Source organism: Perna viridis, chromosome 2, assembly GCF_037379345.1.
Source record: "Perna viridis isolate PV_CMFRI_1.1 ecotype Kerala chromosome 2, ASM3737934v1, whole genome shotgun sequence".
NCBI lineage: Eukaryota > Metazoa > Mollusca > Bivalvia > Mytilida > Mytilidae > Perna > Perna viridis.
The window spans coordinates 25,891,807-25,907,480 of NC_142446.1; the positions used below are offsets into that span (position 1 = coordinate 25,891,807).

General features: G+C 33.8%; 1 protein-coding gene across 5 annotated transcripts in view; it reads left to right on the plus strand.

The window, feature by feature from the left end:
• Window positions 1–12,296: 12,296 nt before the first annotated feature.
• LOC148624244 (transient receptor potential cation channel subfamily M member-like 2) overlaps window positions 12,297–15,674 on the plus strand; it is a 46,210-nt gene continuing 42,832 nt past the window's right edge. The window contains exons 1-2 of one of the 5 annotated variants that reach the window (XM_088566844.1): window positions 12,307–12,377; window positions 12,621–12,670. The gene's annotated coding sequence lies outside the window, so the exon portion shown is untranslated. Of the gene's footprint in view, window positions 12,692–13,467; window positions 13,556–13,650; window positions 13,722–15,674 lie in introns of those variants that run through there. The other 4 variants (XM_088566848.1, XM_088566845.1, XM_088566846.1 and 1 more) reach the window with 4 other exon arrangements.

Sequence of the window (15,674 nt, forward strand, 5' to 3'; positions counted from 1 at the left end):
GTTTTGATTGAACATATATAATAACATATAATATCAACAGTTAGTTTACAAACTAAATAATTGTCACGTTTTTTTTTAGCTTTTACTTGCATTATGAGTAATACATCATAGTAATCAGCACATAGTGTTTAGTTATCATACTGGCAAACCTCAGTTTCATTTCCAAAATTGGATTATGATAATGGAGATTATAATTATGATCATCTAATTATTATATGAATAAAGAATGTAAATATATATTCACTTAAGGGCATATCTATTTGCAATAGTGATAATAATGCATTAAAACAAGAAAGAAAGAAAAGAAAAAATAAATAAATAAGTGCAGTGGACATAATACTCACTAGAAGCCTCCTTGTGCCCAGTGCAGAGAAGCAAGTCTTTTGAGTTGCTTCAAGACAAAGGACACCAAGGGACGGTGCTCTAGGCTTCAAGTATGAAAATTAAGGATCAAATTTGCATATACTGCGCTTTAAATTACCCAAAATTCTTACATTACATATTACAATATAAGCAGAAAAAGATATGGGAAGATATTAATGATAGATAAAAAAATAATAATAAATACCATATACAAAAAGAAAAAAGAAAAATTATAATTTAAACACCACTTGATATAACAATAATAGAGTTTTCACAATTTAAGATCCATATCAATTTGTTTTCATCACTGAGGTTAATAAAATGTGGACATGTAGATAATATTAACTCATACAATATATCTCTCTCTTTTTTATTTGATCAGCATGAAAAAAGAAAATGTACTTCATCGTCTACTTCTCATATATGAACAAACCATGTAGGAAATGAAGAAATATGTTTCATTAATGAATCTTAAGTTGAGATTTTCCTCTAATTCTAAAGTTTTCCTCCACTTTTGTGTTTTCGTCAAATATCGGAAGGGTAGCGGACACTTAATTTTTCAGCGGAATTTTGAAATATTCTGTTAGATTCCGGTTTAAAAATCGTTTCTGCTCCGTTCCGTTCCAAAGGTAACAAGCTCCGCCTACTCTCTATTACGGTTCAAAATGCCAACAAAACAGGGTCTCTCGTGGAAAATTATCGAAACTTCAAAAATAAATGTAATTTTTGTAGCAAATTTGGTATCAGCATACAGGAAAATGATACCGGAATCGAACTGGGTAGGTGTGACATGCACAATTTCAACTTGAAAGTCGTTACAAGCGGTTGAAGGGCGGTACCGCTAAATCTCCAACTTTATGTATGGCATATCGTTCTGACCCCAAACCCGACATATCAATATCCAAATAAAAAAGAGGAGGGTTGCAGGGTCAGAGGAAATTCGGACTATAAAAATGATGAAAATGTTTAAATAAGATACACTAAATTCATATTCGCAAAACAGTTTTTTTCACTCCGTGTTCCAGATGGGGTTGTTTTCCTTATTTGGTATATTTAAAAAAAAAACAACAACAATTGTGTCACAAAATTTCCCAAAGAATCATGTCAACAACGTTCTACCATATTCTATCAGCAAAAAAGCAGCATAGAACTTGAACTAATTGAAAAAAGAATCGTTGTCAATTTTCAACTAATAACGTACATAACAGAAAAAAAAAACAATAGAAAGAGAATGTGATTTAGAGACAATCGAGGAAGACGACACTCTGAATGAAACACGTACATGTACATGTTCAGACGTCAGTCCAAAATGACCAAATGCTTTTCAGCAACAAAAAAAAACGGACAAGCATTACAGACGGTGAACTTGACCTATCTATGAATAAGAGGAAACTCGATTTCAACGCAAAACAAATCCAGGCAGACAAACATACCTTTGGTAGGGACGTTAAGACAAAAAGACAAAAAATCCTGACCGATCAAAAGTGTCAAAACATCATGAATACTGTGTATTCAATTTTAACAGAACAGTTTCCACAGATATCCGGTTTCCAAGACACTTGCCAGGCATCAGTGTTTGACAATGAAAAACAAAAATGGTCATAGCACAGAAAATTTGAAAAAGTGTCAAGCAAATCAGCACAAATGCATCAAACATGCAAACACCATTGGGTACAAATTTTTGGTCGTTCCCTCCGCGGGACTCGAACTCGTACTGCTGTGACATCTATGGCAACACCGCCTGCACTAAGTCCTAGACCATTCGGCCAGCTAGGCTATATAAAAATATTGTACTGAACAGGACGTTTTCCTTTTGCGCTAAAAAAAGGAGGCCTTTTGCGCCAGTTTACTTTTCGATTTTCGTATTTAAATAGCGCCAATATATTTTTGATCCTTTTCACTAGAATACAGGTTAATGTATAATTCTTCATCTCTGGCAAGTATAATTATGAAAATATAAGAAATATAAGACTTTTATTATAGTTAAATAATGTATATGTAGACCCTGAAAGATTTGGAAAATTTTTCCACAGAAAACAGTATTTAAAGTCTTAGGACCTTTTTCTGATGTATGTCAAGAGTCTATAGAAATATTTGTAAAATTGTTTATTATTCTTTATGCTGATGATACGGCATTATTATCAGAGAGCGTAAATGATATGCAAGAGAGTTTGACATGGTTTGAAAGATACTGTGAGCGTTGGAAATAAAGTGTGAACACAAGTAATACAAAAGTTGTGGTTTTCACTAAAAAGAAAACAATATTAAATCATAAATTCAAATTTAATAGAAAAAATATTGATATTATAGGCACTTATTCATACTTAAGTGTGTTATATTGTTACAATGGAAGTTTTTACAAAGCAAAGATAAGGTTGTGTGATCAAAGCCAAAAAAACCTTTATGCTTAGCAATTGATTTACAGCTTAAACTTAAAGTCCAATACTGTTATTTGCATCTGAAATTTTGGGTTTCGACAAAACAGATGAAATAGAAAGAATTCATATATAATTTTGAAAGAAAATTTACAGAGTTCGAAATACCACGCCTACTATGTGATCTGTGGGGAATTAGGTCGATTTACTTTAAATATTAGTATTAAATATAGAATGGTAATGTTTTGGAACAACCTTCTGTTCAACAATACAAAACTATTCTCAATCATGTACCAAGTTATGTTAACATAACATTCTTTAGGGCTAGACAAATTCAAGTGGATTTCCCATGTTAAATCGATGATACTGGATTATCGTTCATCTAGGCTGACCAAATACCACTAGAAAAGAAAGTGTTAAAATCAATGCTTTCAGTACAATTGAAAGATCAGTTTATACAACATTGGCAGTCCAGCATGTCTAACTCAAGTCGTGGCGACTTCTATTCAAAATCTGGGACTACTTTTTGCCTAGAAAATTACCTGCTACGTTTACAACAAGCAGATGTTTATTTCTAAATTCAGATGCTCAAATTTGAAGATCACTTTTGAAACCGGGAGATAGTCAGGAATCCCACGAGATGAACGAACATGTCAATTACGTAGAAATGTAACAGGCGATGAATTTCATTACCTGTTCATTTGTGAGAAAAGAGAAATTCTAGAACTTAGACAAATATATATACTTAGTTATTATTTACAATATACGAACAAAAATTATTAATTTATTAAAACTCTGTCATACTGATGTGTACAAAGACCTCGCTCACTTCATAAAAAGATTTTAAAGTTTTCTGCGATGTAATTTTTTGTATTTGTAAAAATTGTTAATGTATTGAGAGTGGTTTATAAAATAGTTGTTTGTTGTGACTATGTTGGAATGTGTATATGTCTTCTTGTACACCTGTGTGTCTGCGTATTGTCCAACTTAGATACACATCAAACAATTACACCAGACACAATTAACAGACGCTGTTTATTCAGTAAATCTTTTATAACAACATGTCACTTAAATTAACTGGTAACACAAATTAACTCGGTAACAGAAAGGAGCACATACATGAAATAATGGAAAACCCTGGTTTGATAAAGACTGAACACGCCAGTCAAAAGTTTAGTAAGTTTAAAAAGAAATTTAAGAATATTAATATCTGATAACCTTGAAAGAGTTAATATAAAATTTTGTAAGTTACTCCCCAGACAGCATTCCTACGTTGGGCCAACGTTGGTTCAACGGAGTCATTTACGTTGGGCCAACGTAGGGTACCCAATGTTGGCCCAACGTAGGGTACCCAATGTTGGCCCAACGTAATGCCAACACTGACCCAACGAATCCCCAATGTTGGCACAACATAAGCCCAACGTTGACCCAACCCTATGGCCAGACGATTGTATTCCGTAAGATATTAAAACATAATTTTATTATGTATTTCCTGGTCATGCCGCAGAGTGTTGATGCTGTGCACTCCTACAGAGTAAGTGCTCCCATTTCCCATCAGTTTGTCATATAAATTCTTTACAGTAAGAATATATCAATGACAAGCTGATTGTAGTTTACAAGATTAAAACAAGAAAATCTATTATAAATTTAGCAGATACTATGACCATTGGTATACTAACTATTGAAAATTTGCATTTTTTTTTGCATTGAATAGACATATGACAATACCTGTCAATGTTTTGTATTTAGGATGAATTTACATTGAAAATATGTATACATTTGTTTAAAATGACAGACAACTTTTGTTTTGAAAAGGTGTATTGTGGTCTCAGTTACAAAGCTTCATAAGGGGGAGATAATCATGTACACCGTTGTTATCATAAATTAGATTTGGTTATTCATAATAATTATTTTGTGTTATTAAGTTCTAAATACTAAATGCGAATATTTGTTGCATGAATATTAAACATGCAGTTAACAGAACCCAAGAAAAGAGCCAACAATACTTTTTGAAAGAAGTAAAATTATATTAATAAATATATATATTTTGGTTTTTAACGTTGGGCCAACGTTGGCCCAACTCGGTATCGCAGTTTAGATGCAACACAATATTTCCTTTCATACATCCTGATTTGCTTTCTAGTTTTACTTTCTTGAGACCGACATACATTTATGTATCAAAAATAATGTTAAGTCTTTTTAACATGTTTGTTACCAAAGTCGTTTCTACGTAGAACCTTTTTATGATATGAACGTATTTAAAATTTCAAAATGTCGTGTTTAATCATTTGGTTGTCAAGTAAAAACCATTTTGGTTTAAAAAAAAATCAAGAAAAACATTTCCATAACTACGGACTACTACATTGGGCCAACGTTGGGCCAACGTTGTCTTGCCAACGCCAACTAAAAGCCAACGACCCAACCATCAGTCAACGTTTGCCCAACGGAGGCATGCTGTCTGGGTCCTAAACTTGGAATCAACAAAACCTAAAATGTGCTCTAAAACGGCGACTTTAGGTTACAGACCACCAATTCAACCAATGAGCATTTGGAACGTAGGCAAAAATAGTCCTACGCAGAAATTACCCCTGTTCCTCATAGTGCTGTGAAAAAAGTTCTCATCTTATTTAAAAAAATTAAACAGTTTCTGAAAGGAAAAACATTTCTGTACATTTTATAGGTGCATTTTGCTTCTTGTGATGTGAAGCCTAATCTCCATAATGATTTTTAAATATACCCCTATCTTGTGAAAACACTGGGATTTCCCATGCTATTTATAGACCCTTCACTTCCGGTGACCAGTACTGCACTGCAAGTCTGCTAACCCCACATGCCATTCTGAGGATTGTGAGCTGACATATGTAGAATCATGCTGATATATAGTCCTCTGCAGGTTAAAGTTAAGGTAAAGTCCAGAGAAGCCATTGAATATTGTGAAATTAGCATAGAAGCCTATGGGAAGTGGAATTAGTGGTTTTTAGCCTGCAAGACCAATATATACAAAATGTGCACTCAACTATTTTCGAGTCGAATAAAGCGATTAACTATAGAATTTAAGTTGAAGAGAGGAATTTGTAAAAGTATTCGACACTTGTTTTCCAATCCCATTCAGTTCTTTATATATTTATCTGTATTTATCATGTGATATTTCTGAATAAATACTGTTTACATTAAGTTGGAAGATTATTTAGAAATTTTGAAAACACAAGATGCAATCAAATTTTGTAAATAAACTACGAACCATTATTTACCCATCGAATTTGGACGTCGGCAAAATGTTGATAGAGAAAAAGAACTTGTAATTTCTGTTATACGAGGAACATTGATGATGAATATCATTTTATCACTGAATGCCCAGCATTTCTTGAGCAAAGAAATTAAAGAAATTTATACCAAAGTATTATTATCAAATATGCAGCACACATAAATTCTCACAGTTAATGTCGTACTAAGCAATCGCTTTTGAATTTATCATATTTAATAAAAAATATCGTTACTCCAGGCTGAAGAACAGTGCAGCCATGAGCTTCAGGACATGCATGGACTTAATATTTACCTGAGCTCACCCCATTGTGTATATATTGTACATATAATTTACTGTGTCTTGAATTTATTAATTGATAGTTTGTCCAGTCAAAATTCATTTTGTTTCAAAAGATATTTAAATACAATCTTTAGTTGCCCATTTGTACGTCTTTTTTTGGCATTTGCTACAATTTATTTCAGATTATTTCATCAAAAGGGCACGGGTTTTCATGGCTTTAGACCATTATGAACCCATTTTATATAGGAGCTGATGGAAATATTCAGGATTTCAATGGGGCATTTTAAAGAAAAAAAGATGGGCCCTTGGAAAATTTCAATGGGCCAGAAATCTCTTAATACTGTCATAATGGACAAATAAACGGTTTAATTTGGTGCCCAATCAATCGGCCAAACCAAATAAATAAACAGTTTAATTCTATCTCCACACATTTTCCCGTAAAATGGAAATCCCTGAAAGCAGGAAAAGTAGTTTAATAAATAAGTGGAAAGGCCTGGGAGTTTTGTTCTCCGCTGCATGATAATCTTATCTCTATTAGCACATGTCACTGATTCTACTTGATCAAAAATATCTCTATTGAAGTTCTTTTAGATCTATTTAAGTTATTTTTTTCCAGCGACTGTAATTTTGTGACAACCAGACACTACCAAATATAATTCTTATAGTAATAGAAAGTCAATATGAAAAGTAAGGTTTTTCCAGGTTTTCTATTTAAATGTTGGAAGAAAATGGACAGCGGTAGACAAAAAATTCAAATAACCTCTTTAGTCGAGCTGTGGTAATCTATAGTTATCATTTAGTGATCGTTTTAATCACTCCAAACCATTCAGTGAAAGCAGTTCAAAAATACACACAATGCTTTCATAGCATATTTTAGAAGGTACTAATTAAAAAATACATTGCACTCTTTTTATGATTTTTTTATATAGATTCTGTTTGTCCCCGCTCCAATGTTGAGATTCTATATAAATTCTGTTTGTCATCGTCTCACCGCGTAACCGCTGTATTTTATAAAAAAAAATTATGAAACTCTGTCACCGCTGTCCCCGCTCCAATGTAAAGATTATATAAAGATTCTGTTTGTCACCTTGTCACCGCGTAACATCAGTATTTTATAAAATTTTAGAAATCTCTGTCCCCGCTGTCCTCGTTCCAATGTTATGATTCTATATTGATTCTATTTGTCACCGTGTCACCGCGTAACCGCAGTATTTTATAAAATTTTAGAAAACTCTGTCTGTCCCCGCTGTCCTCGCTCCAATGTTAAGATTTTATATAGATTCTGTTGGTCACGGTGTCACCGCGTAACCGCTCTATTTTGTTAAATTTTGTAAAGGCTCTGCTTGTAACCGTTCTCGGTTACGCTCACCCCTATATTGCACTACATGTCACCGGTGACAAAATGCATGCCAACTAAAATCACACCCGAAATCAGGACATATCTATAAAAATCACCGTTCATGTTTACATCTCAACAGATATTTTTAAATATTCTTGCTTGAAAGTTCAGAGTTTTGAATAAAAGGTCAATGTTTGTGTTGGCTGTAGTGGGCGTTGTCTCAATATAGGTATGGCGAAACGCAACAAATAACAATTGTTTCAGAGATCAACAAAAGGTCTTCAGCAAGTGCACGTTAACACAACTTTAAGTAAGCCCTGAAAGGCCCGACAACAAAAGAAATAAAATCTATGGTGACAGAACGATGATACTCTCACTAATATGTGTATACTTCTTCAAAAATAACCTAAAAAGTAAAATACGTAGATGACCATTTTTTTCCTGGGTGTGAACAGGCGCATGTCCGAGAGCATATATACTGCAAAGTCAGAGACATTTTCTGGGGTTGCATCTCGTTTGCATCTCAGGGACGGATCCAGAACTTTGAAAAGGAGAGGTGACTGCCGGGGTTACTTAGAAACGAGGGTGCTAGGACATCATTCATCCGATCCTGACAACAGACGGACACACTGTTGTCTTGTAAGATTGTAGTGACCCCAGATGGGAATCCTAGCGCGCTCACATCTGGTATAGATAGTAACCCGACAATTCCAACAGAGTATCCAATCCAATCTATTCCAGTACAAAAAATCTGACTATTTCAAAGTAATCAAACTTTAAATGATATATTTGACTACAACGTTGACGAATCACATTTTACTATATCAAAATGTGCAATTATAAAAATTGCAAAACATGCAACATTCTAATTACCCACTCGTTCTTCACTAGCTAGTATACTTACGAACAAAACCTTTCACACTAGAATTAACGATGACTTAAGCTGCAAATCGACAAACTTAATTTATGGATTAGAATGCAACTTATGCGGTCTACTATATGTCGGTGAAACACGTACAAGAACGATTAAACAAACGAATATGCGGTCATCGTTCGGGAATAATACCACCAAATTCCTGACAGTTTCAACATTTTAATCAACAAGATCATTCAATCCTCTCTATGGAAGTTCATATTCTTGAAAATATTTACCATCCAACGAACAGTCGTGTCCTAAGTAAAAACTTTCGTAGGGAAAGAGTGGAATACTGGATACACAGACTAGGTACTGCAATACCTGATGGGTGCAATGACATCATCAAAAGTATAGGAAACTTTCAAGCCAATATAACAATAACATAAATGTGATGAATTTATTTGACAAAAATCCAAGATGGATAAGGAGTCATGGCCTTCGCCACTATAAGTCATCTAAGATGCATGATGTTTCCATAGATGGTCTTCTTCCTTTCATACAAAAACCTCTTGGACTTCATCACATTCGAACTAAACTTTGATCTATACCGCTCACTCTACTACACTCCCTTTAAAAACAATTTTTGACTCTCCAGTTTCTGAACCTACCTCATCATATACAGACTTGTTGCCATCATTTTGGATATTGGTTTCCACAGACCCTTTAAACCAGTTTGTGTAAAATGTCAAGATGAAGGAAAACATCATTTCATCCACTACCGTTTGTCAACAAAGGTATAGATGCAATTGATTTGGCTAACACCCTCCATCACAAAAACGTAACCAACAAAATTTCCCTATATAAAAAAAAATAAATAAATAAAGACTGCCTTCCCCTAGCCTGCCCTCATCCCTTAATTTTGTTCAAGGACAAATCAATACCGGTCATTTCATATTCCTATACTTCACCTATTGCATCCAAATTTTAAATTTTAAAAGGCTATTGCAGAACCTCGAGATTGAGGACTTCAATGCTAAACCACCTGACTGTTCTTCCAAAAACTCTCCATTCAAATATGGTCCTTCCAGTCACGTCGTTACGGGAGTTTTAAGCATCATCGAAAACGAATCTCTGCGTAAGGTTCTATCTAAAGGTCCTAAGTACCGTGAACCACGCTCCATAAGCTGGAATTATAACTTTTAAGTTCTTATGGGTGCCGTGGAGGACTACGCAAGAAAATGGAGAACAAGAAGACATTGATTCTCTGTCGGAGTGGTTAAAAGCCGTGAGGTCTTTTAAGTAGGTCAATGAGTGTCTATGCTACATCAGTTTTCAAAGATCCCGATGTACATTAAACATTGTCTACTATACATGATAAATATATTGTCGTACCAGCAGACAAAGCCCAAAACAACATTGTTATCTCTGCAAAACGTATTCCATCCAATGTTTATTATCAGAGGTAGACTTTGAAAATAATAGCAAGGACAAGACCTATACTGCCACTACACTCTCCAAAGAAGAGATAGTGGTAAACCATAAATCTATGCTATCCTCTTTTGGTCTCGATCTCTATCAAAGACGATGATTGTGATTTACCGTCTATGTACTGAATTCCTAAACTCCACAAGAATCCAAAACAACGCTACATAGCTAGATCTGCAAAATGTACCACCAAACCTATTTTAAACATTTTTAACTTCTATACTCACAGCTGTCAAAGAGGGTCTGCAGTCCTACCACTACACTTGGCACTCCCGTAGTGGTATTTATTTAATGGGGATCCTGATAAATTCGAAAGATCTTCTGGAGACTCTCAATTCAAAATTATTATCAGAATATAATAGCATTAAAACCTATGATTTTTCATCAGTTTATACTTCTATTCCCCATACTCAGTTAAAATTCCGGCTCAAAAACATCATATATCGTTGTTTCTCCAAAAAAGATCGTACACCAAGATACAAATATAGTTCTTGGTAGAGATTCCTCATACTTTGTAAAAATAATTTCAAATCATCCTCCAAATATACAGAAGAAGATGTTTTCAAAATGCTGGATTTTTTTCTCAACAACATATTTGTCCAGTGAGATGGACGCGTTTTTCAACAAACGGTCGGCATTCCAATGGGAACAAATTGTGCTCCTTTACTTGCTGACCTATTCATTCACTTATGAAGCTGACTTTATAGCTGATCTGATCCGAAAGAAAGAACATCGATTAGCTAGAATCATAATAATCTAGGTTTCCGCTATATATAGATGACGTATTAACGTTAAACAATCCTAGTTTTAATCGCATTTACCCCCAAAGAACTTGAGATAAATAATACTACAGACACTGTGAAGTCCACCTCATATCTTGACCTACACTTAGAGATCTATGGTAAAGAAAAACTTTGGACCAAACTTTACGACAAACGTGATGACTTTTCATTCAGAATTGTCAGTTTCCTTTCATCTGTGGCAACAACCCTTCAGCATCTGCGTATGGAATTTTCATATCACAACTCATACTTTATGCCAGAGCTTGCCGTAACTTTGCAGAATTTTTGTATCGCGCTAGACTTCTTACAATTAGGCTTCTGGAACAGGGTTATGGCGCTACAGGATTGAAGTCGTCACTTCAGAAGTTTTGTGGTCGTCACGAACTTTTGGATCTTTACGGTATATTCATCTGCACCATGAAAACTGATTTGTTCCACGTGTCATAGTTTTTCTTACCTCTTTCGTCGACCCCAGATTTATCTTTTCATGAGCAACTCGGTGGGTGATTCTAAAAAAGCAGAGGACGCTTACCATACCGGTGCACCTGGTCCATACTCCCAGTTTTTAGTGGAATCCGAGTTGCTCACTTGCTTTGTTACTTCGTATGTATAATTTTTGTTACTTTATGTTATTTGTTGTGTTTGTCTGTTTTCCATGTCTGGTCTTTGTCCCTGAATTACATTCTTTTGATTTCCGCTAGAATCTTGGTTCCCTTGATTACTCTTTGCTAATATCAAATCCATACGTAATCGTATCATTCTTAGTTTTTCCCCTAATCTTTAAACATAGACTAGGGACTATATAATACTAATATAGTAATATAATTAAAGTCCCTGCATAGACATTTAAACAATTTGATATATGACTTGAAACTAATTTTATTACATGAACTCTTCGACAAAAAATAACCCAAAAATATGAACTATAAAGTTTAAGATTTAAGATTCGTGTTATGCTCCTTGAAAATTGTGATCCAGTTTCAGGCCAGGGTTTCATAAAAAAAAAATCTCAAATCGGTATTTTCTGCAAATTTTCAAATTCAAGTGATTTGATTGGTTGAAATTTTAGTTGTGAAATCTTTTTGACCGGACGCAGACCATTTTCATTTAATTCCAAACTAAATTGAGGCTTTGACGAAGAGACAAATCTCAATTTTGACTTCAATCAAGTAAAAATTAAATTAGACGGATTGTTTTATTTTTTTTTACCAAGTTACGCTCGCACAACCAATGTTGGGACAGTTACGCTCGTTCGTAAACCGTGTTGGCGGTTTATGAAGCCTAAACTGCCCAAAAGTTGGTTATTTCGAAAAAAAAAAAAACAAGCATGGTCAAATATTAAAAACAATCATTAAATGACCATAGAGAGATCTTTGCATTTTTGTACGTGTCGTACTGGTAATTAGAAACAATAATTTATATAAATCCTTGCTAGAAAGTCCTGACTCTGTATATGACCATATAGACCTAGCCTGTAATTATAGGTCTCTGAATTACCATGATTGGGACGTGACAAAAAAGACCGATTTGACAAGAAATTGATATGTGTTCGTTTCATTTCCCATCATTCTCTCTCCCAACAGAACATTTTTTGATGTCGTTTAATTGCTTTTTAATTGTCTTCCAATTACAGTCTTATCTGGAGGAGTAGATATCTATTACAGTCTTATCTGGAGGAGTAGATATCTATTACAGTCTTATCTGGAGGAGTAGATATCTATTACAGTCTTATCTGGAGGAGTAGATATCTATTACAGTCTTATCTGGAGGAGTAGATATCTATTACAGTCTGGAGGAGTAGATATCTATTACAGTCTTATCTGGAGGAGTAGATATCTATTACAGTCTGGAGGAGTAGATATCTATTACAGTCTTATCTGGAGGAGTAGATATCTATTTTAAGCAGGATATTGTTTTGGGAATTATGTAAGTTGTTTTGGGAATTATGTAAGTTTGTTATGGACAACGAGCACAGTATTTCTTGTTGACCAGGGAGAAAGTGATTAGCATTAAAAATCTGCCAAAAACTATAATAGTTGAATATGTGTATGTTTTGAAACACAAATGTACACTTTCATACATTTTGTACCTGCCAACTTTTGAAAACCCCCATGGAGGTTTTTAGGCTGGACAACATATGAACGGACATTTTCATGACATATTTGCAAACTGCATAGGTTTTACTCTAGTAATGTATGAATAAGATACATTTGTAACCACTTTAGTATTAAAGAGATTTTTTCAATTGAACAATATGTGCATGCACTGTAACAGATTGAAGTTTATAAGTCCTTTTTTTGTGGTAGATTCCTCAATACTAATTGAAATTCTGAAATTTCAATTAAAAAAAAAATGAAAAAAACTTTTACTTACATTCAGATGTATTTTGGCGGATGTTTCTAGAAATCCAGTGGATGCTTACCTTACCAGTGTACCTGGTCCATGCTCCCAGATTTTCATGGTTTTAGAGTTGCTCATTTACTTTTGATACTTTGCATGTATTAGTTTGGTTATTTTATGTTCTTTATTGTGTGTGTCTGTTTTCTGTGTCTGGTCTTTGTCCCCGTATTACATATTTTTTAATTTCTGCTAGTATCTTGGTTCCCTTGGTTACTCTTTCTACTATTTTAAAATTCATTGAGCACATCTTTCCTTCTTTCCATTAATGTCTATTGAAGGATGACTGAGTCCAGTTATATGGCCTACACAACCTGTCTTGGTCTATGCGACAGAATGATGCTGAATAGATTTATGTAATCGGGAAGATGGAAATTGGGCAACTCTTTCTTTTCATTAAAGGAATGTCATGAGGTTTAGTATATGAGGATTCAAGAATGTTGCTACCAAATTTCCAAAATTATCACTGTTTAAAAGGAATAGTATTTCTTCTAACTATTGCAGACAAAACTTTTGGGAAATATACTGCATTGTTGAAACTACGGGAAATGTGAAAAAAGAATTTAAGACTGCAGGGGAGGTAACTCATTTTGTATAAGGTCTCACTAACCACTTCCGGGTCAAATGGCCACCCTATGTAGTACCAAAAACACACTGAACCTAGACATATGCATTGTAAGTGCATTATTTGGTGTATTATGATTAAAAGTAGTCAAAATGAAGCTGAGAATGTGTACTTTAAAATCATATATGTAATTAACTACAAAAGTGTATGAATATTGTTTACATGTGTGAGTAATTTGCCTCCATGCTGTCAGTTAGCAGAACAGGTAAAAATGTGGATTTTCAGTATTATTTATTCAAGTAAATTTTGTGAAGAATTTCTATTATCATCGTACCATTAGCATAATGATTTTGGAAGCCTTATTTTCCAAGCTTCGCAACGGTATGCAACTTTAAGATGTCATTTGTACTGGGAATTCACAGTGAGACTTTGAAAATTACTTTTTTAACATGTAAAGTAATGGAAACGTTAGAAGTGGTTAGTGAGACCTAAACAATGGTAATTTTATATTTTGTTACATACATGGTTCTACAAATTTCAGACCCATTTAGAAATTAATCTTTTGAAAATGATTGCCTGTTCATTAAATAGTGGTAGATCCAAACCAGATTCATTTTGTAGTTGTCAGTCATCATCAATAACCCTGATCAGCTGATTGCTCCTTAGAGATTATTTACATGTCATAAAACATACCCTTACCTGTTTAGACAGCAGTAAACACCATATGTCAGCATAATGACTCTTCTAATCAATGAATGATGGAAACACAAAGGAGTATGTCTAGAAAATATCAAAATCAGCCCCTAAAACTAAAGTGTTTCAAATATATTTTGAAATTGCATAATACACTAGTTTAATATGATCCTTCATGAAAAACAAAGTTTCATTGCTGTTCATGCATGTGTTGCACTAAAATTGTAGATCATAATAAAGCAAAACAAAAAATTAAGCTGAATTGTCTTAAATAGCTTATTTCATGAGACATTTTTTTGTAGAAAACATAAAGCGCATTTGTCAAACTCCTTGATATTTATGCAAAAACAGCCTTCTGTACCATCACCTCCTGACAAAAGATTTTGTTGTTCATATCTTGCATTCTATATTTTTGGATTAAAAGACTACCCCTGATCTTTTCATGTTTGTGAAAATTTTTTGAAAACTGTGTTGAATTAGAGTTTTGTGCCCTCCTTGTAACTAAATTATGACACAACAACTTCTATTTTCTGTATATTAGTATTCAGATAGTAATTAAGCTTGGAAATAGGCTAATGAAAATTTAAATATTAAGTTAAAACTTCGACAAAATTGTTGACCAGAAACTAGTGTTAGTGAATCTATCACTTTAGGGGTTTGAATTTATAGGAGTTTTTTAGGTTGCTTTGACAAAATCAGGTTTTGGGGAAAATTTGACCTAAAAATTTTGTTAGCAGGACAAATGGTCAAAATGGTGAAGACATGATTGAATTGTGTAAGCTGGTAGATATGCACTTTGTATTTCTTCATTTACATCATAGACCTTTAATAATTACAGGTCTATGTTTTCATTGAAACTTACAATGTATCAAAATTCTGGAATTTCAATATTGTTTGTCTTCCAAATTAAATTCTCAGATAAAAATAAATGCATCAACATTGATCCTGATTAGTCTCCAACTTTTTGTCTGACCCCTAACCAGATATATCACTATCCAAATAAAAAAAGGAGGGTTGCAGGGTCAAAGGAAATTTGGACTATGATTGTGATATGCCATTCTCTGACATATACTAAACATCTTTCGCTATTTGAGATAGATTTTTAGATGTTCTTGACATCATTTTAGTAAATAAAGAACAAAATTGTAGATTGTTATTTTTATAATGCATTCTGTCTGTAACATGTCACTTCTGAACAACAAATTTTTGTTTCCATCATTCTGCACCTTGCTGACTGGAGAATGAATGTTATGGTAGAGCTGTATGCTTTCACTG